General features: G+C 53.0%; 1 long non-coding RNA gene across 1 annotated transcript; it reads right to left on the bottom strand.

The window, feature by feature from the left end:
* Positions 1-215: 215 nt before the first annotated feature.
* Positions 216-1615, bottom strand: LOC139830578 (uncharacterized). The gene is made up of 2 exons (XR_011743175.1): positions 955-1615; positions 216-908 (listed from the first exon to the last, which is right to left on the bottom strand). It is a non-coding gene; the product is annotated as an uncharacterized lncRNA (long non-coding RNA).
* Between the last annotated feature and the right edge of the window lie 24816 nt (positions 1616-26431).

The following is a 26431-nucleotide window of genomic DNA, read 5'->3' as shown; positions in this document are numbered from 1 at the left end:
TTGGTGGCAAAATTGGAGTAGCCATCCGATCGTCGTTGGATAAATCAGCAGGCGACAATCTTTCTGCCACGTCGTGATGCAATTGCAGGAACCTACATGCGATATAGTTTTGAAGATTAAAGTGTTGGGTGAGTTAATTTCAAAAAAGCACCACATTACAGCGTCAAGTTCGAAAAACCACCAATATTTTACGAAATTGCAAAAAACCACCGAAATTGAGCGAATTCATTCCAACGTGCACTGATTGTTGATTTTAAACACGTTAACAAGTTTTCTGACAAGTGGGACTCGTTGTTAGTCCCACGTGGCAAAACTGTACCTGTGTAAGGAGATTAATTATATATATATCTAACTTTTGGGTTTCTTTTGCAAATTTTCTGTGTGGCGTTGACCAACATCCCTTGCACGGAGGAGATGCGCCATGCCCGGAGAAGTGCCGGCCGCCCCGAGCTCGCCGGCTGGAGACACGGCATACCCCGACGGAGCTCGCCGTTCCCGCCTATGCGGAGCTTGCCGGCGCTCGCCCCTAGCTCATCCGCCCGCGCCGGCACGTCACGGAGCTCGCCGCCGACGCCCGTACTCGGCCAGGTCGCCCTGGTCCGCCTCGCCGGCGCAGGCCACGTGGTCGCCAGCGCCCGTGCTCGCCCATGTCGCCCTCTTCTGCTTCGCCTGCGCCGGCGCCCGTGCTCGCCCATGTCGCCCTCAACCGCCTCGCCTGCGCCGGCGCCCGTGCTCGCCTAGGTCGCCCTCGTCCGCCTCGCCTGGGCCGGCCACGTGGTCACTGGTGCCCGTGCTCGCCCTAGCCCGCGAACCGGTAACTGTGCTCGCCCTCGCCCGCGGACCGCCTCGCCTGCGCCTGCCCCTTGCAGTTGCAGAGCTCGCCCGTGGCGGAGCTCGCTGGGCCTCACCTGCGCCGGCGACGTGCTCGCCGGCCCCATGCCCACCGGGCCTTACCTGCGCCGGAGCCGGCGCCCGCCCTCGCCATCCCACTTGCGCCAGCCACGTGCTCGCCGGCCCCGAGCTCGCCTGTGCGGTTGGAATTTTTGTCAAAAAGGACCACCCTCCCCAATTCATTGACAAAAAGACCACCTGTGAGTAGAATTGACAAAAAGGACCACCTCCTGTGTGGCGGCAGAGCCCCCAAGCGACACGTGTCGCCTGCCGCCACAGCCGGAGGTGGCAGGGCCTGCCGCCGTTGCCCGTGGCGGCATGTCCACCGTGATCAATGAATAGTATCCTGATCGATGAACAGTGCACGTTAGCTACAAAATTTGTTGAATTTGTCTTTTTTTCTGAGCCCAAAATACAACGTATTTTACAGTGAATTTTTGCACGATTGTAGTGCATAGAGTTAGCTACATGTAGGTATTTTTTTCGAATTTTTTGAGATGTTTTAAAAAAAATCAAAACGGGCTACTATTCATAGATCAGGATAATGTGGACATGCCGCCACGGGCAACGGCGGCAGGCCCTGCCGCCTCCGGCTGTGGCGGCAGGCGACACGTGTCGCCTGGGGGCTCTGCCGCCACACAGGAGGTGGTCCTTTTTGTCAATTCTACTCACAGGTGGTCCTTTTTGTCAATGAATTGGGGAGGGTGGTCCTTTTTGACAAAAATTCGTGCGGTTGTCGATCCGTGGATGGAGGGCGGGGACGGAGCAGGACACACGGTGGTTGATCTCGCTGATGGAGGGTCGAGGCTAAGAAGAACTGATGCCGAGGAAGGGGAGCACTGGAGGTGGGCTTGGGACCGGGCCAAGCGGCCACGGTCAACGCCTCGCTCCGGCGAGCTGGCTCGTTGTTTCCAGAATTCCATTGAATCAAGATTGGTGAGATTTTTTGCGAAAAAAGACCCTAGATTTTACCTGATTCATATCAGGTAGCCCCTGTTGTTTATAAAGTTCTTCACATAATCCAATGTGGATCCATAGTGTCATTCTTAAGTTCTTCTGAATTTGAAGATGAAGACCTAACAGTCAAAAAAATTCTTCACAAAAAATGCATTGTGTATCCATTGTTGCTATTATAGGTATCATTGGTCAGATCTCTATAAACTTCTTCACGGATCTTTATACAAAAACTACTTTGGCATGAATATCCTTTGCACTCAAGATTCAGAGTACAGCTGTACGGGTAGAGTTGCAATACTGCACTCAGATTAATTAGTCCAAGCTTCAACCCTCCTTCAGCACACAGCACGTACGCAAGTAAATGGGTTCTCAAAAGAGGGTTGAATTTGCACTTGAGATTAATCCAAGCAATTTTCCTTGCTTACCTCTTAGGTGAAGGGACTACTTGCCTTTGATATGGTGTTAGGTAGCCCGCATGGAAAGCATGGTTTCATTGTTTTTGCACAAGGCAGAAGGAGACATTTTTGTACATACTATATGTGAGCCTATCTACAAGCTGACTTTGTGTACCGGGACATTTGCTCAAAGAAAAACACTGAATCTGTTCTTTGGTGAAACTTGCTAGCTACGAGCAGCGGAGTTTAGCGCTTCCATTTTCCACAAAATCATGAAGATATACCTCCTAATGACTTGTGATTTGTACTCGGCTTGTCAGATCTGGTCTTAAGACGAACACATATTGAAGCTTTCAATTCTCTACGTATAAGTTTCTTGTGTCGCACTCGCGCATCAGAGGCAAGTGTTAATTGAACTAGTTGGTGAAAACGATTCTATATAATGTTATCTTTATAGCCTACATTATTGTGGCGAGGCCATGGTCATTGTCTGCATGCACGGTCTATTCGCTGATGTGTGCATTTTTCGATAAAAATATATATTAATATCAGGAGATACCAGTTACACTCAGTCTCCGCAACAACGCACAACCCTAATGATAGTAGATGCACACAACCAAAAACAGAAAAAGAAAACTAAAAAATAAAAAGTCCCGCTATGGCATTCCAGCTCTAGCAGTAACATTACAATCACCACCAGTGTAACACCCGAACTCCAAGCTCTTCAAATGGGACATCTTCAAGAAGGGAACAATGCACTAACACCGTCGTCGCCCTATCAAAAGATTTCAAGTTTTCACTCTGAAGATAGTATCCGCTCTCAAACCAATGTCTTCAACAAGATCATTATTGGCACAACCGATTAAGGCCAGACATTGGATTTTCACCCTAAAAGATAAGAATCTGAACTTCACATGTTTTGCCACCCCCTCTTGCATACTGTTGCTGTGAAATCCAGAACACCAAGTCAGACCCTCAAACCACAGAGACACGAACTTCCATTGCCAGTCCTCGAAACCTGCTTTCATGATATTCTCCACCCCTGATTTCACCATGTATCAGAATGTTATCTGATGTCAACACAGAATAGAGCTTCGTGCCGCTCCCTCCAGAACCAAACGACCGAAATAAAAGCATGGATGCTGCACACGACCGAACACCAGCCGATCCAGCAAACTCCAGGCATAATGTGCACTGTTACACTTGCTGGCGAAGCTTTCCGAAACTCACCATTCCGTGCAGAAGAAGAAGAACCGACCTTAGGAAAGTCACCATCTTCGCGGAAGAGGGACCAAGGGGAACCAGCTTTATTAGGCAGAACAGCAGGTGCCCACACCCCCGCCCGCCGGTCGGCCTTATCGGAAAGAGGAGGCCGCCAGCGACCACAGATCCATCGATGAGACGTTCGCCGCCACCCCCAACCGAAGAAGGCCACCATCGTGAGCCGTCGGGGAGGATTGGCGCCAAAAGCCCGCAGACCACCGCCAAGCGCAGCCGCGTCGCCAGGGGTGCTAGAGCAGGCCCGCATGGAACTCGCCGTGAAGGGAGCCACCAGCCACCGCCCGAGCCCACCTCCACGCCGCCATGGTAGGTTACCGCGCCCAAGCACGGCGCGCAACCGAAACCACCTTCCCGGGGCCGCCGCCACGGTGTCCACGCTAGAATAGGCCGCGCCACCCTCAACCAGCCTCGCGGCTTGGCCGCCGCCGAGCAGAAGACACCACCGCTGCCCCAAGCGCCCTCCCTCACGCCACGACGTGAGACGAGATCCCCGCCGCCGCCCACTACCGAGCGGGCTTTGCTCGTCGGAGCACCCAGGCGGTAGCGCAGAGGAGGAGAGGTGGGAGGGAGGCGGACGGCCCGGCGGCTAGGGTTTGCGCGCCCGGGTCGCCTGTGCGGGAACGACGCGCGGGGGGGGGGGGGGGGGGGGTTCTCTGGCCGGCTATTAGGTTCCGTTTTCCAGATTTCTTAGATGTGTGTTGCATGTTGTATATCCGTGAAGTTCCAGCTCTGATCTTTTAAAATTTGTTATGCGCTTGGTTGCATGTGTGTTGCATGTTGTACATCCCACTCAGATTAATCGACAATCGTATCCTCTTTTGACTACTTATATCATAATTAAGCGGGCGTGATCCAAAATGAAAGCAACCAAATCATGTGGTTGAGATAGAGAAGGTATACCCCCTGCTTAAGCTTATATTGCTTTGTAAAGAAAAACTTATATTGCTGGCTCTATATCTTCATGTGATTGACTGACATGCCCGCTACTTAGGTTTGCAAAGAAGGTATCCCCCAAACTTAAATGTAGGTATATGAAAAGTTAAACATGTATTAATCTTAAATAAAATCGCACTAGGTTGATATTTAGAACACCTATATGCTTTGCTCGCAGCCCTACAGCTACTTCATGTGGTCGAGAACTTGAGATACAGAAAGCAATCAAATTACACGCCCGCTACTTCGATCTGCTGAAGTCAACCGGTGGTACAAAGCTCAGAAGATGCGCGGAAACTCACATCATAGAGGAGGAGGAGGGGAAAGATCAGGCCGACATATCGTCGGTGTGCCTGTTCCCGGGGCTAAGGCCATCTCCAACGGGGTGATCCATCCCGCGCCCTCGCGTCCGGATGGGTCCGGCTCCATCCGGACAAAAACCCGGTCCAGCACGCGGACCCATCCCTAAAATGGATAGCCGCGGCGTCCGGAACGACGCAAACCCGGCCTAAACTGGGCCGAGTTTGCGTGGCCGCGGACGCGAAGCGCGTCCGCTCGCGTTCGCCCCTTGTCCGCCCCTGGCCCGCGTGTCATAGACATAAACATTTGTTTTCATCAAAAACAACCCATTACAATTTTTTTTAACTACTACTTCTATCCTACTACGTACGGGGCCGGCGGCCTCGCCGGCGTCTCCTCGCCGACTCGCCGTCGGGGCCGTGGATTTCACTCGACGCGGGCGGCCTGTACGCGTGAGGATTCCACTCCAGCTTACCAGCTGGGTGGCGCGGCGGCGGCGGCGGCGGCTTCGGCGGAGGCCTTCATCCTCCTCCTTTCCGTCCGCGCACCTCGGGCGCGCTCGCGCTCCGCCTCCTGCGGCGGAACCATCCGCTTCCCGCATACCTCAAGCTCCTGCAGGGCAGCGCGTTCCACAGCGGTGCGCGCCTCCAGGCGGATGCGAGCGGGGGCCTGGGCCTCGTGGTTCTCCTGCCGCCGGCGCATGCGCTCTTGCCGGCCGCGCTCCGCCGACTCAGCATCCTCCCGGGCGCGCCGCTCGGGCGAGGGCATCTGGATGAGGTGACGGGCTGCTCGCATAGCGATCAGCTCGTTCTTCTGACCGAGGAGGTCGCCAAATCGGCGGCGGCCGGCCCGCCAGGTGGCCTCGTGCTCCTTCGTCACGCACGTAAGATCGGCGAGACGCTCCTCGATGGCGGCGTTGATATTCGCCAGCGCGAGGTCCTCCTCGTCGACGGGCTCCTCCGCGGCGGCCGCCCCCTCATCCGCGGCCTCGTACCAGCCGTCCGCGGTCTCGTGCCAGCCGTCCGCGGCCGCCTCCACCATCTCGGCGTCGCCTGACTTCTTTGCCGCCACCTCGGCAGCGACGCGGAGCGCCTCGTCGTCGGCGACCCACCGCGAGTCCGCGCGCTCCTCCTCCTCCGTCCGCGGGAACCTGGCCCGGGCGGCGAGGGAGAGCTTGGCCCACGTGGCCTGCAGGGTGCGTGGCATGGCGCCGGAGAAGGTGGAGTGGCCGCCGGAGAAGGTGGAGTGGGAGAGGAAGGTGATTCGGTCTGTGTGAGACCGCCGCCGTCTTTTATAGCCGGTGGCCTGGCGGGAAACTAGGGCGCGAGCGCGCGCCAATGACGTTTTCGCGCGCGCGGGAACCTTGGTGCGCGCGGGATCTTTCCCACGCGTTCCACCGCCCACCATGGCTATCCCGTCGAGGCCTGCCATGGCGCAGCGCCGCGCAACGAAGACGAACCACGTGGTGTCTCTTTGGATCACCGCGTTGGACGCCGCGTGCGACCCAAACGGACACGCGGACGCGGGGCGCTGTCCGCGTGTCCGGCCGGCCACGCAAACGGCCCAAAACGGATGGCCCAGCGCGTCCGTTTGGGTCGGGCGGTTGGAGATGCCCTAACGAACAGGATTCCAGTCAAACACTACTACACTACGCGATAGGTTCTTGATCCATGTGGGGTTTTCATGATTTCCCTTTGTTTTTTTTTTTTTGAAAGAAAGACCCAGCGGAACTGCTTTTTAGTGGCAGTGAAGTTAGCTCGCGTAATTCAGAGCAGACCTTCAGAGCTTGGTGGCGCTGCAGCAAGCATCAGAGCGAGGTTCACCGGAGGATGCAACTGATAGAAACATTGGATGGTGTAGATCTAATTATGGTAGTGGAATCAAGAACTGGCACTGGTGATTTAGAGCATCTTCTGTCGTTGGGCTCCCCAGACCGAAATTTAGCGCCGGATGGATGTGTTTTTTAGTATGGGAAAACCCATTTTCTCAGCGGCGGGTCCAGGATGGATCAAAACTTTTGACAAAAAAAGCGAATACAGACAAAACAAGGCGAAACTAGTTCAAACATAAGCGAAATTTAAAAATTTTAAGTTATATAGACGTTCGTACATATATAGGCCAATTCGTACATATATTTGAATTCGACCAGACGAAAACATAAACTATAAGTAATAACGGCCTTCTACATGCTGAAATGGTGGTAGAAGGCCGTGTAGTCGCCGCCGTCGTCGCTCGAGTTGCCGGCTTCCTCGAGCAGCGGCGCCTCGTACCAGCGGCTAGAACCCTGGCCAGGGTCGCCGGCGCGTGGCGGCGTCGGCCGGTAGAGCTCGTCGTTGCTGCTCTCATCGAGCTTGATCAGCGGCATGGGCGTGACGTTTGTTGAGACGGGTGCGACGGCGCGGACGGCGCGTTGCCGCGCGACAGCCATGTCCAGCAGGCGACGATGTTGTTATGCCTCCTGCCGCTCCCAGTCCCGCCTGGACCAGTCCAGCGCGGCGTCGATGGGGAGCGCATTGTCGGCGGGGACCAGGTCGTTGAGCGACCTGGCGATCGCCTCCGCCACCGCGGCGTCCTCGGCGTGCTTGGCCTCCTCCTCGGCGAGCTGGTTCGCGGCGGCGGCCTCCTTCTTCGACGACTTCCTCTTGCGCCCGCACGAGGGAGAGGAACATTGGTCACAGATTACGAGGGTGCCGCTGCTGCGCTCGCTGGTCGGCGGCGGAGACGCCGCTCCTTCTTGACGAAGCGCGACGTCGACGGCGGAGGAGCCGATCCACCGAACCTGGACGCGAACCTCGACCTAGACGAGGAGGAGGACGGCGCCTTCCTCCTCGATGTCCAGGAACTACCGTGCCAGCACGACACGGTAGCCGCCACCAGTGGCGGCATCCCCAGAACGGGGGAGTTCGCACCCTCGATGTGCACGAGCACATTCTCGAGGGTGCGGCCAGGCGCGCTCCACCTGCGGCGGTGGCCGGTGGCGTTGTTCCTAACTGGAGGGGGAGGAGGCCCGTCGTACTGGGCGAGTTTACGTTCGTACCTCTGTCGGAAGAAGTGTGTCCATGCCTCGTAATTGTCCGACCGGAAGCACGACCGATCGGCGGCGGCGGGATCGGGACGCCGCCCGCGCTGAGTCGCCATCCTTCGGGCGCGCGGAAGTCTGGCGGTGCAGGGTAGCCCGCCGTGTGCAGGAGCCGCCCCTCCCGTTGGTGGAGAGAGCGGCGGCCGAATCCATTGTTTGCCGCGCCGTCGTTCGCCATTGCTGATCGCCGCTAGCTCTCGCTCGATGAGATTGGGGAAGATTGGTGGTGTGAGAACATGGAGAAGGCATGGTGAATGCGGCCATACGCGGTAGTTCGGCGATAAATAGAGGGCGACACACGTGAAAATGAGGCGACGGCATTAACTCGCCGCGTGGAAGCTACACGTCCGACGAAGACTGACCGGCGGCAGGCTTTTACAGCGCGCGGAAGACGATGCGATGAGGACGATGATCGGATTTTCTCACCGACAAGTCAGGGCCACCAGCCGCGCAGGAACTTTTTTCGACGTTTCCCGCGTTTTCGTTTCGTTCAGAGTCCCCGAGCGCTCCCCGGGGGGTGGGGATCACCTGGGCTCCCCGGATGGATAAAAGTCCAAATCCAGATGAAAACGAGGATTCAGGGTGCGACTGGCCATTTTCGTCCATCTGGAATGAAAAAAAGACACCCTGGAAACCTTCCCGAGAAGACAGGTTGGAGATGCTCTTATTAACTGCGAGTGCGAGAGATTGAGAGGAGTAATTTCTCCCTGGACCTGGCTAGAGGAACGAGAGGGGTTGGACATTTCGGTACATATATGTCAGAGTGTACCTACAAGCTGACTTTGTGTACCGGGACATTTGCTCAAAGAAAAACAGTTAATTAATCTGTTCTTTGGTGAAACTTGCTAGCTAGGAGCAGCGGATAGCTCGCGCAAATCTAAAAGCTCCATGGTTGATAATGATATAGCAAAACATTTAGCGCTTCCATTTTCAACTAAATCAAGAAGATATACTTCCTAATGACTTGTTCTTTGTACTCGGCTGGTCAGATCTTCAATTACCTACGTATAAGTTTCTTGGGTCGCACTCGCGCATCAGAGGCAAGTGTTAATTGAACTAGTTGGTGAAAACGATTTTATATAATGTTATCTTTATAGGCTACATTATTGTCGCGAGGCGATGGTCGTTGTCTGCATGCATGGTGCATTTGTTGACGTGTGCATATAGCAAGCGAAACTTGATTTCTTAGATGTATGTATACCCGTGAAGTTCCAGCTGTGATCTTTTAAAATTAGTAATGCGCTTGGTTGCATGTGTGTTGCATGTTTTATTTCACACTCAGATCAATCAAAACAATCGTATCCTCTTATGACCCTGCTACTTATATCATAATTAAGCGGGCGTGATCCAAAAAGAAGGGCGTGATCCAAAAAGAAAGCCACCAAATCATGTGGTTGAGATAGAGAAGGTATACTCAAGCTTAGGCTGTTCATAGTGGGGAGTAACTTCGATTAGTAATATATATCATGTTATTAGTCTAAGTTACTACCTTCATAGTGCGTATAATAACTTATATATGATGTCATGCATTGTATCATTTACTATGTTGTAGACTCATCTTGACTTGAGGTGTGTGATGTTATGGTAACATAACTAGTAACCATCTCCCTCTTTTTTTTATTTATTAGCATGCTATGTCACCAAAATGGCTTAAGATATGTGATGTTACTAGCTATGTTACTCCCACTATGAGCAGTCTTGTATTGCTGGCTCTATATCTTCATGTGATTGACTGACATGCCCGCTACTTAGAGTTGCAAAGCAGATGTCACGCAAAACTCGCATGTAGCTATATGAAAATCTTAAATAAAATCGCACTAGGTGGTATTTAGAACACCTATATGCGATGCTGGCAGCACTACCTCTACTTTATGTGGTTGAGAACTTGAGATAGAGTCATAGAGAAAGCAATCAAATTACACGCCCGCTACTTCGATCTGCTGAAGTCAGCCGGTGGTACAAAGCTCAGAAGATGCGCGGAAACTCACATCATAGAGTAGTAGGAGGAGGAGGATCAGGCCGACATATCGTCGGTGTGCCTGTTCCCGGGGTTAACGGACACGATTCCAGTCAAACACTACTAGTACTACACTACGCGATAGGTTCTTGAATCTTGATCCATATGTGGGGTTTTCATGATTTCTCTTTGTTTATTTTTTTGAAACAAAGATCCAGCGGCACGGCATATGATGAAATCTTTTTAGAAAATCTTACAAATAAGACCCAGCGGCACTGGTTTTTGGTGGCAGCGAAGTTAGCTTGCGTAATTCAGAGCAGACCTTCAGAGCTCGGTGGCGCTGCAGCAAGCATCAGAGCGAGGTTCATCGGAGGATGCAACGTCATCCAGTACGGTTCCGGAAGAAGATATACCGCCAAATGATCTTTAGGATGAAGGATTCAACACGAAGAACGATTTGTTCCATCAGGGCATCTCCAGCGGGCCGACGTACGTATTTCGGACGTCCGAAATGTCCGTTTGCGTCAGCCCGCGGATGCCATGTAGCCCAGAGCGATCGATGTTTGCGTCTGGGATACCTCCAGCGGTGCTGACGCATTTTTAGCGGGGACAGTGTCCAGCTCGCTAATGGCGTTTTACGGCCGTCGAGGACTGCCGCCGGCGATTAACTGTTCCCGCGCGACGACGATCGTTCCCGCGCGTGCCCAACACATTGGCAAGTTTCGCCGGTGTTTCGCGCGCGGGAAACGGCCTGCACGCTAACACCGTTTCCCGCCCGGGAAACGGCCTGCACGCCAACACCGTTTCCCGCCCCGCAGTGGCTATATATGGTGGACACCGGCGAGGGGCGACGGACACACCTCAAGCTAATCCATCCATGGCCGGGCAGAACCTTAGTTGGGAGCACGTTGTTCAGATGTGCCGCCACCTCCACCCGGAGGAGGAGGAGGAGGTAGTCGCCGCCGGCGTTGAGGCCCAACAGCTGGGCCTGGAGGCGGCGGCGGCGGAGGTTGTGGAGGCGGTGGCGGAGGCGGCAGCGCGCGCGGAAGGGCGCCTCGCGGCGACCAAAGCAGAGATCGCCAACGCCATGGCCGAGCTCGCCAACGCCAGGGCGGAGCTCGCGGAGGCGCGGGCGGCCATGGCGGCCCCTCCAGCGGATGCCGTCATCCACGACATCGCGGACGACGACGACGCCCCCCCGTGCCCGGCGGCTTCGAGTGCGCCGGCGACCAGTCCGTACTGGTCGCGTCCTTCGAGTCCCTGGCTGGGGACGCCCAGCGCCGTTAGGATTGGTTGGCGGAGGAGGAAGCCCACAGCTATGCGATCGTCATGGCTCGGGGGTTAATATGCTCCGACCTAGACTCGCTCCAGCGTAGGGGCCCTTCTCCCGCGTGGGTCGAGCAGGAGAACCGGGAGCTGGCGGTCGCCATCGCCGCCAGGGACGAAGCGGTGTCGGAGGCGGCTAGGGACATGGCCCGCTTAGTCGCCCAGCTGGCGGGGTTGCAGGCGGCGGCCCAGGCGGTGGCGGAGGAGGCGGCGGCCCAGGCGGCAGAGGAGGAGGCAGCGGAGTAGGCGACAGCCATGTGGGACACCTCCCTGGCCGAGGCCCTCGAACGCCGCAGGCGGCAGGACGAGGTGTCCCATGTGCGGCGTGCGCGGCGCGCGGAGTAGGCCACGAAGCGCTCCCGCTTCGACGATGGCGTCGGCCCTTCCGGCGGCCAGTAGTAGGCCGCACGACGGCGAGTAACTGAGGCCGGTGTAGGCCGCACGACGGCAAGTAGGTACGGCCGTTGTAGTTTTAGGTTAACTCGACTAACCATCTCTATAAAGATGGTCCTTTTGGCCAATCAACAATAATGAAAAAATCTTTTGCTTACCTACTCACTGCCGACCGGGCCCGGATGCACCCAACGCGGACACTTTCCGCGACCGCGGAGCGTCCGCGGAGATGCAAACCTGCCGCATATTTGGGCCAGGTTTGCGTCTCCGCGGACGGCCCGGTCACTTTACGTCGCTCCGCTAGAGGTGATGCCAGACGCATTTCCGGTCACGGCGGACAAAAACGGTCGCTCAGCGTCCGTTTGCGTCGCACCGCTGGAGATTCCCTTACTAGAATGAATTTGTGCTTTGTAAAGCTAGGTATAAGAAAGATAGGCAGAGGCCCCCACGTCACTCCCCCCCTCGGCGACATGGGCGGCGAGATAAATCGCGCCGGCAAACCACCCCACCTCATCCACCACCTCATCCCTTGCTGTCGCCGGTGGTCTCCGCCGGCAAAGCCTACGCGGAGCCGGTGATGGTAGGATCTGTTTCTTCTCTGGCTGGCGGAGGCTCGCTCGCAGGTTAGGGAAACCGTGGCGGCGGGATGCGGCCTAGGTCATGGCGGCTGAAGGAGGAAGATGCGGCGCTGGGGGCGGCGGCGATGGTGGTCGCAACGGGGGGGACCTACGGTGGCCCGAGGCGCGGCTGCTGGCGGCGGCGTGGCGGGCCCGATCTAGGCTCAGCTTGGACCGAGTGGGCCACGGTCGATGCAGACACTTGGAGGCTGCATGGGCGCTTGGCGGTCGGTTCTGGGGCAGGAGGAGGCGGCCGGGGTGTCGCTGCAGCATGGAGGCCCTGGGGCGGAGGGGCTGGAGGATGGAGCGGTGGAGCATGGCTCGCTGGTTGGGGGGAGGTCGTGCTGCTCCGCTGATCGGCATGCTCCAGGGGCGAGGAAGTTGGGGCCGCGGCCCCGGGGCTGCAGCTTGGGCGCGATCTGGCATGGCATTTGCCACAACATGAGGTGTTGCAATGGATGCGCCATGCGGTGAAGCTCTATGGTCGATGACATGGTCTGGCCGTTGGCAGCGCCTTCGGGCGTCGATTTCCTTCTTGTTGGCGTCGTTGTGGAGTTTCGACCCCGACCGACGCGAGTGGCTTCAAGTTCTCTGGGTGAAAACCTAAGCTCCGTTGGAAGCAGGCGGTGGTGGCGGACGCGCCACTACCTTGTTGAAGGCGTCACCTTGGAACTCTTGGCTCTTGCGGTGCGACGGGTTAGCGGCGGTGGGGATACATGACTATCTAGTTGCAGGGAGCGGATGCCAGAGCAGCGACCCCGGACGGTGGTGGCACTTCGAGGTGCGGCCTCGGTCTCCTTTGCATTTGCAACGGTCCTGTGGAGCGAGATCGTGGCACTGCTTGGCTCTGGGTGGCGATCCTCTGGTGATGCGTGGGCACAAGGTTGTCGATCTGGCCAATTCGTCTTCGGGCTATGCGTAGGCTGTCCTGGTTGCTACATCGGGCCGGCGGCCCCAAAGGCATGGTGCTTGGGTGGTGACTTGGAGATCTGTGTGGACATCAAGTATGTTGGCCTGGTTGGTTCGTCTTCGGACAATGGGGAGGTCGTTCTGGCTGGTACGTCGAGGCGGCGGCTCCGGAGATGGAGGTGTGTTTATTACGTTGGTAGCTGCGTTGTGTGGATAGCGGGCCTCCTCGCTTGTGTGTTTTTTTTGTCTCGGTTTTCCCTACAAATGCAATGTATGATTTTTGGATCCGGTTTTCCTTATAAACTGGGTTGTTATGTGCATAGCATTTTTTTTATCTAATCGGATGGCAAATACTGCTTTAAACTCAAAAAATAAAAATTTATGCTTTGTACTCTGCCGGTCAGACATGATCTTCGGACGAGTACATAGTATAGAACCGAGAAAGTATCTAGTGCTACGTATGGTATGGGTGGTACCAGTTTCCCCATTGATCTTGGTCGTCCGACCTGGTTCAATGGACATGATGGAACCCAACATCCCACCATAACATATATGCACATTAGCCACTGCTGCTCTTCGAATTTCTATCACATAGTCCATAAGTTTCAATGGCTGTAGCACTGTTCGCACAGTTCAAACCGTCCCAAAATTCACTAATAGGATTACAAGCAGGCTACTAAATCAGGAAATTGGAAGAAGACAGTTAGATTCTTGGCAAGCCGACGTGCTCACAGTTTTTCTGTCCAGTGGGGATGGCCGCGCATGTTGTTGAGCCATGGCGAGTTCAGCTCGACTGCCGATGAAAAGGCAGTGCGAAGAACAGCTGCGAGTGGCTGACACTTCGCCTCCGTTCGGGAGGGTTTGTCTAGCTCTGCGGTAGTCAGCGCCATTGCCCACGGGTTGAGCTCTGGCTGCATCTCACTCCAGCGATTTGAGGATTTGGTGCGATCTGAGCCTGAGCGGACCTTCAGTCTAAAAATTCAGGGTCATGTGCCACAATCCCAACGAAATAGAGGGTCGATTATGCATATATGACATGGTCAGAGAAAGATTCTTGGTCAAACCTGATTCTGGAATCGAGTAGCACCTATATGCCTGGGAGTACTAGATATGTTCTCAGTATAGAACCTTTCGGGAGTGGTGTTTTGGAACATGGGAGCATATGCTCCCTCTATTTTGAAATGCATCTTACATATATTTTGAATTTTAAAAAATTGAAACCAAAAATTCGCATGTAAATCTTGTCGTGCTACACGCTTACAAAGTTGTTTCATAAAAAATCGACTTATCATATGACGTATGTAAAAAAGACAAAACTCAGTGCTTAAAATAATGCTTTTCACAAGATAAGTTTTCTCTTTTTTATATAGATCACAAAAAATGTTGGTTTTTCGTGAAACTTGACGAACGAACATATATTATGAAGATGTACATGTAAAAAAATCTGTTAAATTTTTTCGACATTTCAAAATATGATTTTTTGGTAGAGGATGCATACGCACCTGGGAGCCGAATTGAATTTCCGGAACCTTTCAGTTCTCTATAAGAAATTACTTGTGTCCTACATCAATGGCCAATGCATGATTAGCCTAGTTCGTGATAATCTATCATATTGCATTTATACTCTACATATTTGTCGTGAGGCGATGGTTGTATGTACAGTGGTCAGCAACCATGTGCTTTCGTAAGCTTATAACAAAAGCAATTTGATTTCTTATGTGTAGTATATATATATGCGATGTAATCCGTGCAAATCCAGATCTCATCTATTTAGGTTATTTTGTCTGGTCGCATGTGTGTTGCACAATTTTATATCCAACATGATCAATCAGCCAGCATGTCGACGTAATTTCTTTCGAATGCTAGCCTGTCACCATAGTGATATTCGTAATACTCTACTCAAGGATCTAGCTGACTACAGGTATACCTCCTGAACACTGTGATCAATTTATCATCTTCTATCATGGAACCAATAATTTGATGAAGATGCGGTGTTCGGAGGTAGGTATGACGCAGCAGCGCAGCCACGGTGACCCTTTTAATCATATCCTCTTATGGCTTATCCTAATTCAGCAGACAATGATCCAAAAATATAAGCAAGCAACCATGTAGCAGTTGAGATAGAGAAGCTAGCTATATATTGCTCTCCAGTGCGCTGTGCTTCGAGGTACTACTTCAGTTAGCTTGCTTAGAGCAAGGGCAATAGAGGAGCCGGCTGCTGGCTATATGGTCATGCCATGTCAGCTAACCGGTAGCTTAAAGTCACATGCGTATAGTAAGCTGACTGTTATGATGGCTATATTAAATATTAAAGTATTTAATGGTTGCATGCATATACCATCTGTTGTGATCTACTAGAACCTGTATCTTTGTAGCTTTGCAACATTATCACGAAGGATCATCTAGTTGTTCAAATAAAAATTAACAATCCTAACCGTAGGTGCATCAGCACTGAACGCATACCATGCTTGTAGATCAGAGTCGTCGATAATCCCAGCTAGCATGTACCAAGGATATGCAGAGCCACCAATCCCGGCAGGCGGTACCCAACAAGGACCTTGAACCAAAAAAACCTGCTATACTTTGATGCAGTGATGGATCTAATTTGCTGCTCCAGGGCGTGGCACCAGCAGGGCAGCAGGTCAGGCAGCAGGTCAGGATGAGGCAGTGGCGTGACGGGCTGAGGCTTCAGCGGGAAGACAAGCTGAGGCGCGGCCGACAAGCCAAAATGAGTCGCCGGCGGAGGGACTTGCAGAGGCGCCGGCGCACGCGCGGACAACTGACCCATCTCTGTGATGCGGCGGCTCAGCTTGACTAGGATTTCAGTGGCGGCGATTTGGGGGAACTTGGGGACGATTTTTTTTTTTTTGAGCCAAACTGCGTATATTCAACAGATACGGATTACAGGAACCCAAGTACACGCACAGGAACACACGCAGGCACCGCAGCCAGCGGCAGCACCGACATCACCGGAGAAGAGGAGGTCGAACCACCATCTTACCCAAAGCAGAGAGCACCTACTCGCATGAAGAAGGCCGCAGGATCCATCCGCCACGCAGTGACGGAATCTGAATCGATGAACAGGCACGGCCAGCGCCCCCACAAGCCTGCTCCTCCACCTCCCGACGACCACCAACCTCGACGACGCCGGCACAGACCACCGGCAGCAGAAGCTCCTGTACAGGTGCGGCACGCCGCACCACCCCCAGACCCTCCGCCGCAAGAACGGAGCCCTCCTTGCCGCGACGAAGAGAGGGACAGGGGACAAAAGCTCCAGACGCAGGCCGCCGTCTTCGCAGCACCGACCACGCCCCGAGCACCAGAACATGCCGGATCGACAGATCCGCGCAAACACACCGGCTGCAGCTCGCCGACTTCGCCGAAGACGACGCCGGGAAGGGGATCGAGCTCCAGCACCAAAACTCCAGGAAGGCACCACCATCCCCCACTCGCCGGCGCCCTCGGAGAAGCTACTCCTACTATCTACACGCCGAGAACGCAGAACCAGGGTTCCCCCACTCTCCCGCCGCCGGAGCGGCAGGCGGAGAGGAGGGGAACCACCGGCCTGGCCGGCGGCGGAGCGAGGAACTTTGGGTCGCCTCCTTATCGCCTGGGAGAGGATAAGGACGAGTCCGGGGCTCTCTAAACTTGGGGACGATTTGCAGCTTAAGAGGCTCGATTTGACGCGCAGGAATTGACGCGAGATAATGCAAGATTCCACGCGTTGTGGGGAAGAAGAAGTGCGGGAGGCGAGTGATGTCTACGCACGCTTCTTTTCTTGTAGACAGTGTTGGGCCTCCAAGAGCGGAGGTTTGTAGAACAGCAGCAAGTTTCCCTTAAGTGAATCACCCAAGGTTTATCGAACTCAGGAAGGTAGAGGTCAAAGATATCCCTCTCAAGCAACCCTGCAATTACGATACAAGAAGTCTCTTGTGTCCCCAACACAGCTAATACACTTGTCAGATGTATAGGTGCACTAGTTCGACGAAGAGATAGTGAAATACAAGTAATTGGATGATTATAAGTAGTAATTGCAATCTGAAATAAAGATGGCAGCAAGCAAACATATAACAGAACTTGTTGGAAACAGTGTTTCAATGCTTAGAAACAAGGCCTAGGGATCATACTTTCATTAGTGGACACTCTCAACAATGATATCATAAAGGAATATAAATATAAGCTCTTAACTATGCTATTCTGAATTACTCTCTGGCAGGATAACGAACACTAATTCACCATGTAGGGCTGCAAAAGCAAACCTTAAAGATGTATTCCCAAGTACTAATAAACACCCCCACGCTGTCACTGTGAGCATTCATAGGAGGTACTAACACACCACAATTTCATAGAGACATCCAACTCAAATCATAACCCAGTGAACAAGTATTCTATGAAATATAGCCTAAGAGACCCACACGGTGCACACACTGTCACCTTTACACACGTGGGACAAGGAGTCTCCGGAGATCACATAAGTAAAATCCACTTGAATAGCATAACGACATCTAGATTACAAAGCTCATCATATGGATCTCAATCATGTAAGGCAGCTCATGAGATCATTGTACTGAAGTAATGGGAGAGAGAGATGAACCACATAGCTACGGGTAGAGCCCTCAGCCTCGGGGGAGAACTACTCCCTCCTCATCATGGGAGACAGAAATGGCGATGAAGATGGCGGTGGTGTCGATGGAGATGACTCCGGGGGCAATTCCCCGTTCCGGCGGCGTGCCGGAAAAGAGATTCTGTCCCGCGAATTGGAGTTTCGCGATGGCGGCGGCGCCCCTGGAGTCTTTCTGGAGTTTCTTCCATTTGTATCGCATTTTTAGGTCACGAGGGGTTAAATAGGCGAAGAGGCGGAGTCAGAAGGGCCAGGGGCCCCCCTCCCCATAGGCTGGTGTCGTTGCCTAATTGACGGTACCTCGGAGGAGGGATCCTCACGAGGGGGAGAAGAAGTAGGGGCCATAGGGCGGAGTGCACACGGGACGGTGGTACGCGAGTTACCCAGCTTCGGAACACCTGCACGATGACAGGGCCTACTGCTGCTTGTCTGGAATTATCTGGGCGCTTTCGCGTTGTTACAATGAGTTGTGGTTGTGCCTCTAGGGCTCCCGGGATCCGGCTTATATAGGCGCACGGATCTAGGGTTTACATGGAGAGTCCTAGCCGGAATACAAGTTGCCTAACTACGGTACAATGTCTTGCCGTGTACGTCAAGGATCCGCCTTCCTTCTAGGCCGTGCTGGATCCGGATACTTCATGGGCCTCCACGGATCCGGCCTCCTTCGTAGGTCGGTTGAGATCCGGCTTCCTGTTCCTGGGCTGGACTTCATCCTTCATGATCTACAGCAACTGGGCCGCCCGATGGGCCACATGCCTCACCACCAACTATGGGCCACCCGGGCTTGCCGGATCTAGGCCATGCCGTTGATATACCCATAAAGTATACCCACAACAGTAGCCCCCGAAGTTCTCCGAGATTCATCATTCCTCCGACTTCATTCAGCTCGGATCCGAAGAGAATCTTGAAGAGCTTCAAAACTTTTACTTGATTCCGGGTTCATTCACTCGAAAGTCCTTCATCTTCAGATCACGTATAACAACGGAGACTCCGCTTTTCCCGCGCACAACCTCCTTATTTCCCGCGCTAAATTTTCGCAAATGCAAATCTTTAGCCGGAATTTTCGGGAGTGCATGGTTAAGTTACCTCCACGTCGTTTTACCGCACTTGACCTAAAACACGTGTCGTCCATTCAACGGTGTGACCGTTCCGTTTCCACCGTCGGATCCGAATCCCGAATCTCCGCGTGCGGCCTATAAATACCCCGCGGCTCGGTAATTCTTCATTCTTTCACCTCTCCTCACCACTTCATCTTCCTCCTCGCGCCGCGCCGCCCGACAGATCTTGACTCCGGCGAACCTTGCCACGGTGAACTCCGCGCGCCGCCAGTCCAAGCCTCTCCTCGCGCCAAGACCGCTTCGGTTGAACGGGAAATCCTCCCCGCCGCCGATTCGTGGTCACGCGAGGTGATTTCCTGCAAGTCCGGCGACCTCAACTTCACCGGAGCTCCGTCAAACCACCGCGCCATTAACGGTACGTGCGCCGGCCTTGTAGAAGACAAACGTAGTGTAGATCCGGGTACTCAGATAATTTGCATGGGCGCAACCGGAAGCATGCCACTTGATTCATCGCATTGTACTGGTAGCTCTCCGAGTAGCCCGGATCCCAATCCATTAGAACCAATATGTCCGGATCCCATAGCATACCTGCCACCATATGTTTCCGACATTAGGTTAGCTCAACCGTTTTTCGCATCTTCCAGCACCGCTCCAGGCCGGATCCCCTCCCTCAAAGAGCTTCAAGAAGAACTCGAGGGACAAGCTAGGATGGCAGCCAAAGTACAGGAGGCGGAAAACAAGAGGGCGTCCAAGGCCCGGATCCGTGAAGGAGAGCAGGGTCAGTGGTGGCCCTGCGCAACTACTGATGTGGAGCTTAGAGAGCTCCAGAACGAGGGTATGATCTCCACTCACTGGAGCTTCACACGCGATTCCGACGTCCCCAAACCCGAAGCCGGAGAAATCGTTATGACTAAAGCTTGGGTGGAACGCGGATTATCACTCCCTTGCTCGGAATTTTTCCTCTCTATCCTCAACACATACGGGCTCCATCCCCACAACATCTGCCCAAACTCATACCTCCTCCTTTCCAACTTCATAACTCTTTGCGAAGGGCACCTTGGGATCCGACCAGATGTCAAATTATGGCAGTTCTTCTTCCGGGTGAAGAAGGAAACAAAAGATAAAGCAATGGTGAACTGTGGGAGTATGACGTTCATGCTCCGACCTAGCCGCATGTATCCTCCCCACGATTCGCACGAATCCGTCCGGTACTGGAACGCCGGATGGTTCTATGAAAAGAACGCCTCAGTTCCGGACATCCACGATGGCTTGCCCAAGTTCATCAACGAGCCTTCGGAAGAGCTCGCAAGCTGGAGCTTCGTTCCTTCGCTCGCCCAAACCCCTATTTTGGAGAAGGCAGCGCGGAGAATCTCCTGGCTAGTCCACGACGGACTGACTGGAGCCCAGCTCACCCTCAGCTGGTTTTCCCGGAGAATCCAGCCCCTGCGCTACAACGCACGCCTGATGTGCGCTTATACCGGGGAGGACGATCTCCTCCCAGTCACTCGCCACGATCTTCCGGCCGACTCCCTCAAGAGAAGGTTCAAGACGTTGGTGAAGATTCCTAGGGGCCAACAGGTCCCGGAACTGATCAAGGATATCTACACAAACGACCAGTGTCCTCCGGTAAGCTTTGTTCTTTTCGTTGCTTCAAACTTCACAAGTTTTTGGATGTTAACTCTGACTTTTATTCATTTTCCTCCCAGCTCAACACTTTGGCGGAGGAAAACTTCCGCACCATCCTTCGTGTCCTTGTCAGTGGCGACGCGGCGGAGGAGGTTCCGGAAGACGATGAGGAGGAAGAGGAACAGGCACCCCGCAAGGCAGCTCCTCGACCTTCGAAGCGTCCCCGCGCCAAAGCTTCCGGCTCAGAAGCCGGAGCTAGCGGCGAGGCCTCCACCAAGAAGTCCAAGACCGTAAAGCCACCTCCGCTAGACTCGAGGAAAGCGGAACGTGCACGCCTGAAGATGCTTTCAACAGTTGGCAAACGCTCGCGCCCCAACATCCCCGGCGCCCCGTAAGTTTCCGAATATGGTGCACCTCTATTTTGGCGAAACTATCTCTTATTCGATCCCTTTCACTTGTTTGCAGGAATCTGAGTACCACTGCCACGCGGACCATCAGCCAAGAGCCTATTACTAAATACATGAAAAAGTCTCCGGCAGTTGATCCTACTACTCCAGCTCCGCCAAGTACCTCCCACCCTACTCCTCGGCCGTCTCCCCCTCAGGCTAATCAATCTCCCCCTCCTGCCGCAAACACTCCACCGGAAATAATTCCGGTTAGCAGCGAGAAAGTGGGCGGAGAAGATCCTAAGGCCAAAGGCCCTGCCCAAGAAGACGCAGAAGAACAAGGCCAAGGAGAGGCTGAAGTCACTTCTTCTGAGAAGGCCGGAGACGGCGCTGGCGACATCGTCGTTTTTCTGAAAAACTTTGGAGATCCGGCTGACACCACTTCCACCCCCAAGGCATATGCTACCAAGTTTTTCAACAAGTTAACCGAGGCGGAGAAATGGGAGCTTGAACAAGACTTGCTCAACGCCATGCTGAACAACGCCTGGGGGAAGCCTGACACCGCGACATCGGAAATCCAGGACTTTAAGAAGAATGTCGGCCAGTTCTTCGACAAACTCATCTGCAAGCAAAAGGTACTCCCCCGTAGCCCCCAAGCATGTAGGCGGAAACTCAAATAATAGTTAGCGCTTAGATGCTTAGAGAAAGATTACTTCCGGGAAAGTTTGTAAATTGGATCAGTAGCCCCCAAGCATTATGGCGGAAAGGTTCCGGCAATAATGCTTTGAAGGAAACCACTGTTACAGGCCGAATTTTTACTCCTGCCCTGTCTATGTTTTACAGGAACAGCAACGCTGCATTATGAGCTGCACAAGAACATTGCCCTTCAGCGCCGCGTTACTCTGAATCAGGCGGAAAATATCCGAACTCTGAAAGATGCGAATGCGGAACTGAACAAACAACTGGCGGACGCCCAAGGTTGGTTTCCGTCTTTTTTGTCATTAGTTCACATTCCAACTTTGAACTTGTTTCTGACTTATGCTATTATAGGTGCATCCTCTTCCCTTGCTACAGCCTCGTCGGAACTTGAGAACCTGCGCTCCTCGTACCAAGAATTGGAAACGAAACTAAAGGAGGCGGAACTGAAGAGGGAGCAGGCCGAGAAACAGCTGGCGGAGAAAAACTCCGAGCACATCAGGGAAAAGGGCGAATTTATATTGAAAAGAAATGCTGACAGCGAGACCATCAAGAGGCAGCAGAAAGAGCTCAATGGACTCCGGAAATATATGGAGACCGCGGAACATCACTGGGACTTGCTCAACGAGAACATCTTGGGTACTATGCTGAAACCTTGTCTAGATGTTTGCTCCGAATTTTTTTTTTCTTTGTGCTCAAATCGCATGCTTATATCCTGATTATCTTATGTAGAGCCGCTTGGGTATCCGGAAAAGCGTCGGAATTTGTTCCCACGAGACGACCTTCTTCAACTTGCAGGCGATGATTGCAAAGATCTCATCTCCGCCTCCCGCAAGATATGCTACAACTTATCCATCAAGAGGAGTCGCACTTGCAACGTTCGCAAACTTGTTGGAAAAATGGACGTTCTTCCGGAGCTGGTGACGGATCTACAAGCATCATCAGCCCGAGGCGCAGCTGCAATGACCTTAACTATGTGCTTAGCACATAATTCGGAGCTTGATCTTGAGCAGGTAACCACGGGCGTTCCTCCGGATGCGGATGTTAACGCGCTCCTGGATGCAGTGAGCGGCTACGACACTCGTATCGCGCGCAGGATCCGGCATGATGAATTCTACGACAAGGTCGTTCTTCCTGCGGACGAGCCCTTGGAAGCCGAACTTCAGAAGGAGCGCGACGCGGAGGCGCGACCTGCGGAATCCGGAACCCAATTTACCTGGACCAGCTCCAAGGACGCTCCCCAAGAGGAACCCAAGACCAGCGCTGCAGCTTCTGAAGAAGAGGAAGAAAGTGATGAAGACGTGTCATCTCCGGCCGAAGACGCCAAAGGAAAAGATCCAGAGGGCAAGACTTCTCCGGCTAAGGGGGAGTGAAAACTTTTATTCCTGCGGGAGAAACAATGCATCATTTTGGCCCCAGCGAGGGTTTGTAATATAACTTTAAATTCTTAAGTATCTAGGGACGAAACAATTATGTGTGGGCGGAAAACTTATCCTGCTATCCGTTAGAATTATTTGCATGTTTCGTTTGTTAAAAGCAAGTGCTGGTTTGTTAATTTTCCGGCTTACTCATTTGACCTTCCACGAGCCGGAAAACCTTTGGCCGGAAACGCTCGCCTGCGGCGACGAAGCCCAATGGCGTCCGTCCATAACCGCGGAAACAAGCCCCCAGCCTAGGTGCCGGAAGTCGCTACCAGGAATCCACGAGTTCGCAACGAAAAAAATTTCCACCAGAAAACTTAGGCTTACGTCCTAGGGGACGATTTTGAAAATCACAACTTTCATACACGCCTAGGCGGAAACATCCAGCTCTGCGGTTTTAGTCGGAAAAACATACACGATCTAAAATGAACAAGTAAAGGAGGTAAAAGACTCAAAGAGTGAACCATAAGCTTTATTTCATTGATCATGTATATTACAGAGTTTGTAACTCGGAAAAAATATGCTAAGTGTAGAAAGGACGTAGCTGTGCGATGTTCCAAGGGCGATCTGTTTCGTCGTAGATGTCATCCGGATCCTCACGCTTGCGTTTCCGGTGCCAATTAGCAGGTCTATCCTTCAGCTCACGGAAATCAACAAGGTAGTACGACCCGTTATGAAGCACTTTGCTAACGACGAAGGGTCCTTCCCACGGAGATTGCAGCTTATGGTCTTTCACCTGTCGAAGGCGGAGGACCAGGTCTCCTGCCATGAAAGAGCGATTCCGAACTCGACGACTATGATAGCGTCGGAGCTTCTGCTGGTAGATGGCGGAGCGCTGGTCAGCTAAGTTCCGAGCTTCCTCAATCAGGTCCACAGATAGCTGTCTGGCCTCATCAGCTGTTTCTTCATTGTAGGCGGAAACTCGCGGTGAATCGTGGATGATGTCGGAGGGAAGCACGGCTTCGGATCCGTATACAAGGAAAAATGGGGTAAACCCTGTTGATCTGTTAGGGGTAGTTCGCAAACTCCACAACACAGCTTCCAACTCGTCAGCCCAAGCTCCAGCTGCTCGTCGCAGCGGTTCTTCTAGGCGCGGTTTAATTCCTGATAATATTAGGCCGTTAGCCCTTTCAACCTGACCATTGGATTGTGGGTGAGCCACAGATGCAAGGTCCAATCGAATCCCTACTGTCTCACAATAATCCCTCAACTCTCCTTGAGCGAAGTTTGTGCCATTATCTGTGATTATGCTGTGTGGGATGCCGAATCTCATCACGAGGCTGCAGACAAATTTTAGTGCCGTAGCACCATCGGCTTTCCTCACTGGCTTTGCCTCGATTCACTTGCTGAATTTGTCAACAGCGACCAAGAGGTATTCAAAACCGCCAGGAGATGATCTTTTTAACTTACCAACCATATCGAGCCCCCAAACCGCAAATGGCCAGGTGATAGGTATGGTCTTCAGCTCTTGGGCTGGAGCGTTTGGTTGAGTAGCGTAGTACTGACAACCTCGGCAGGTCTTGACTATTTTGTCAGCATCTTCTTTAGCTGTGAGCCAGTAAAAATCTAACCGAAAAGCTTTTGCAACGAGTGACCTGGGGGCGGCATGATGCCCGCAGTCCCCTGCATGGATCTCTCTGAGGATTTCAATGCCATCTTGATTGGAGACGCATTTGAGAAATACCCCTGTTGCACTTCGTTTGTAGAGCTGTCCATCAACAATTGTGTAGGATCTTGCTCGTCTGACGATCTGTCGCGCGAGGACCTCGTCCTCTGGCAACTTCTGATCGATGAGGTAGTCCAGGAAAGGCTGGGTCCAAGCCGGAATGATAGCCATCACTTCCCTAGCCGGAGATACTGCCACTTCTGGGTTTTCCGGGTTAGCGCCCTTAACTGAGGGTATCCGGAGATGCTCCAGGAAAATGCCTGGCGGAATTTGCTTCCTTCCGGATCCGAGCTTGGATAGCATGTCTGCCGCTGTGTTATCGTCTCTCCTGATGTACTTGACTTCGTATCCGAGGAAGCACTTGGCGATCTCGTCAACTTCGTCTCTGTAGGCCACCATGACGGAGTTTCTGGCGTTCCAGGTTCCGGCTACTTGTTGTGCCACCAGGTCGGAATCTCCACAGCATATAATGTGCTTGATCCCTATTTCCTTAGCGATGCGCAAACCGTGTAGTAGAGCCTCGTATTTCGCCATGTTGTTTGTAGCTTCGAAGTGGATCTGCAGAACATACTGCAGTTCTTCTCCGGTAGGGGACTTCAGGGTGACTCCGGCTCCTGAGCCTTGATGCTGCTTGGATCCATCGAAGTGCATGACCCATGTTTCTGGTTCCGGCTCCAGACTTGCATCCGGAGCTTCTGTCCAATCTGCGACGAAATCTGCCAAGACTTGGGATTTGACTGCGGTCCTAGGCTTGTAAGCGATGTCGAAGGCGGATAATTCGATGCCCCATTTAGCCGTGCGTCCTGTTGCGTCAGCGTTGTTGAGAATTGTTGACAGCGGAGCCTTGCTCACAACTGTTACTGGGTGCTCTTGGAAGTAATGTCTCAGCTTCCGGCTGCCTAGGAACACTCCATAAGCTAGCTTCTGAAAGTGAGGGTATCTTTGTTTTGACTCCGTCAGTACCTCGCTAATGTAGTAGACAGGTCTTTGGACGTCATATTCATGACCTTCTTCCTTTCGCTCCACCACGATGACGAGGCTGATGACTTTGTTAGTGGCTGCCAGATAAAGGAGCATCGGCTCTGACTCTGCTGGGGCTGCCAAGATAGGTGGGGAGGTGAGTATTTCCTTCAACCCCCGAAGAGCTGCGTCGGCTGCGTCGTCCCAGACGAATTTGTCTGTTTTCTTCAGCAGCTTGTACAGAGGTAGCGCCTTCTCGCCAAGACGGCTAACAAACCTACTGATTGCTGCGACGCAACCAGTTAGTCGTTGCACATCTTTGAGACAAGTTGGCCGTTTGATACTCAGGATTGCCTTGATCTTTTCCGGGTTAACCTCAATGCCTCTGTGAGAGACTATGAAGCCAAGGAGTTTTCCGGCTGGCACGCCAAAGACGCACTTCAGCGGATTCAACATCATCTTGTACCTGCGGAGGTTGTCGAAGGTTTCTGTGAGGTCGCTGATGTCTACGTTCCCCCTCCTTTCCTGTAGACAGTGTTGGGCCTCCAAGAGCAGAGGTTTGTAGAACAGCAGCAAGTTTTCCCTTAAGTGGATCACCCAAGGTTTATCGAACTCAGGGAGGAAGAGGTCAAAGATATCCCTCTCATGCAACCCTGCAACCACAAAGCAAGAAGTCTCTTGTGTCCCCAACACACCTAATAGGTGCACTAGTTCGGCGAAGAGATAGTGAAATACAGGTGGTATAAATATATATGAGCAGTAGCAACGGTGCCAGAAAATAGCTTGCTGGCGTGTAGTTGATGGTGGTAGTATTGCAGCAGTAGTAACGCAGTAAAACAGTAAACAAGCAGCGATAGCAGTATTTAGGAACAAGGCCTAGGGATCATACTTTCACTAGTGGACACTCTCAACATTGATCACATAACAGAATAGATAAATGCATACTCTACACTCTTGTT

This window comes from Lolium perenne, chromosome 4 (genome assembly GCF_019359855.2).
Source record: "Lolium perenne isolate Kyuss_39 chromosome 4, Kyuss_2.0, whole genome shotgun sequence".
Lineage (NCBI taxonomy): Eukaryota > Viridiplantae > Streptophyta > Magnoliopsida > Poales > Poaceae > Lolium > Lolium perenne.
The sequence above is the reverse complement of the archived record's forward strand: the minus strand, read 5'-3'. Positions and strand labels throughout refer to the sequence as shown.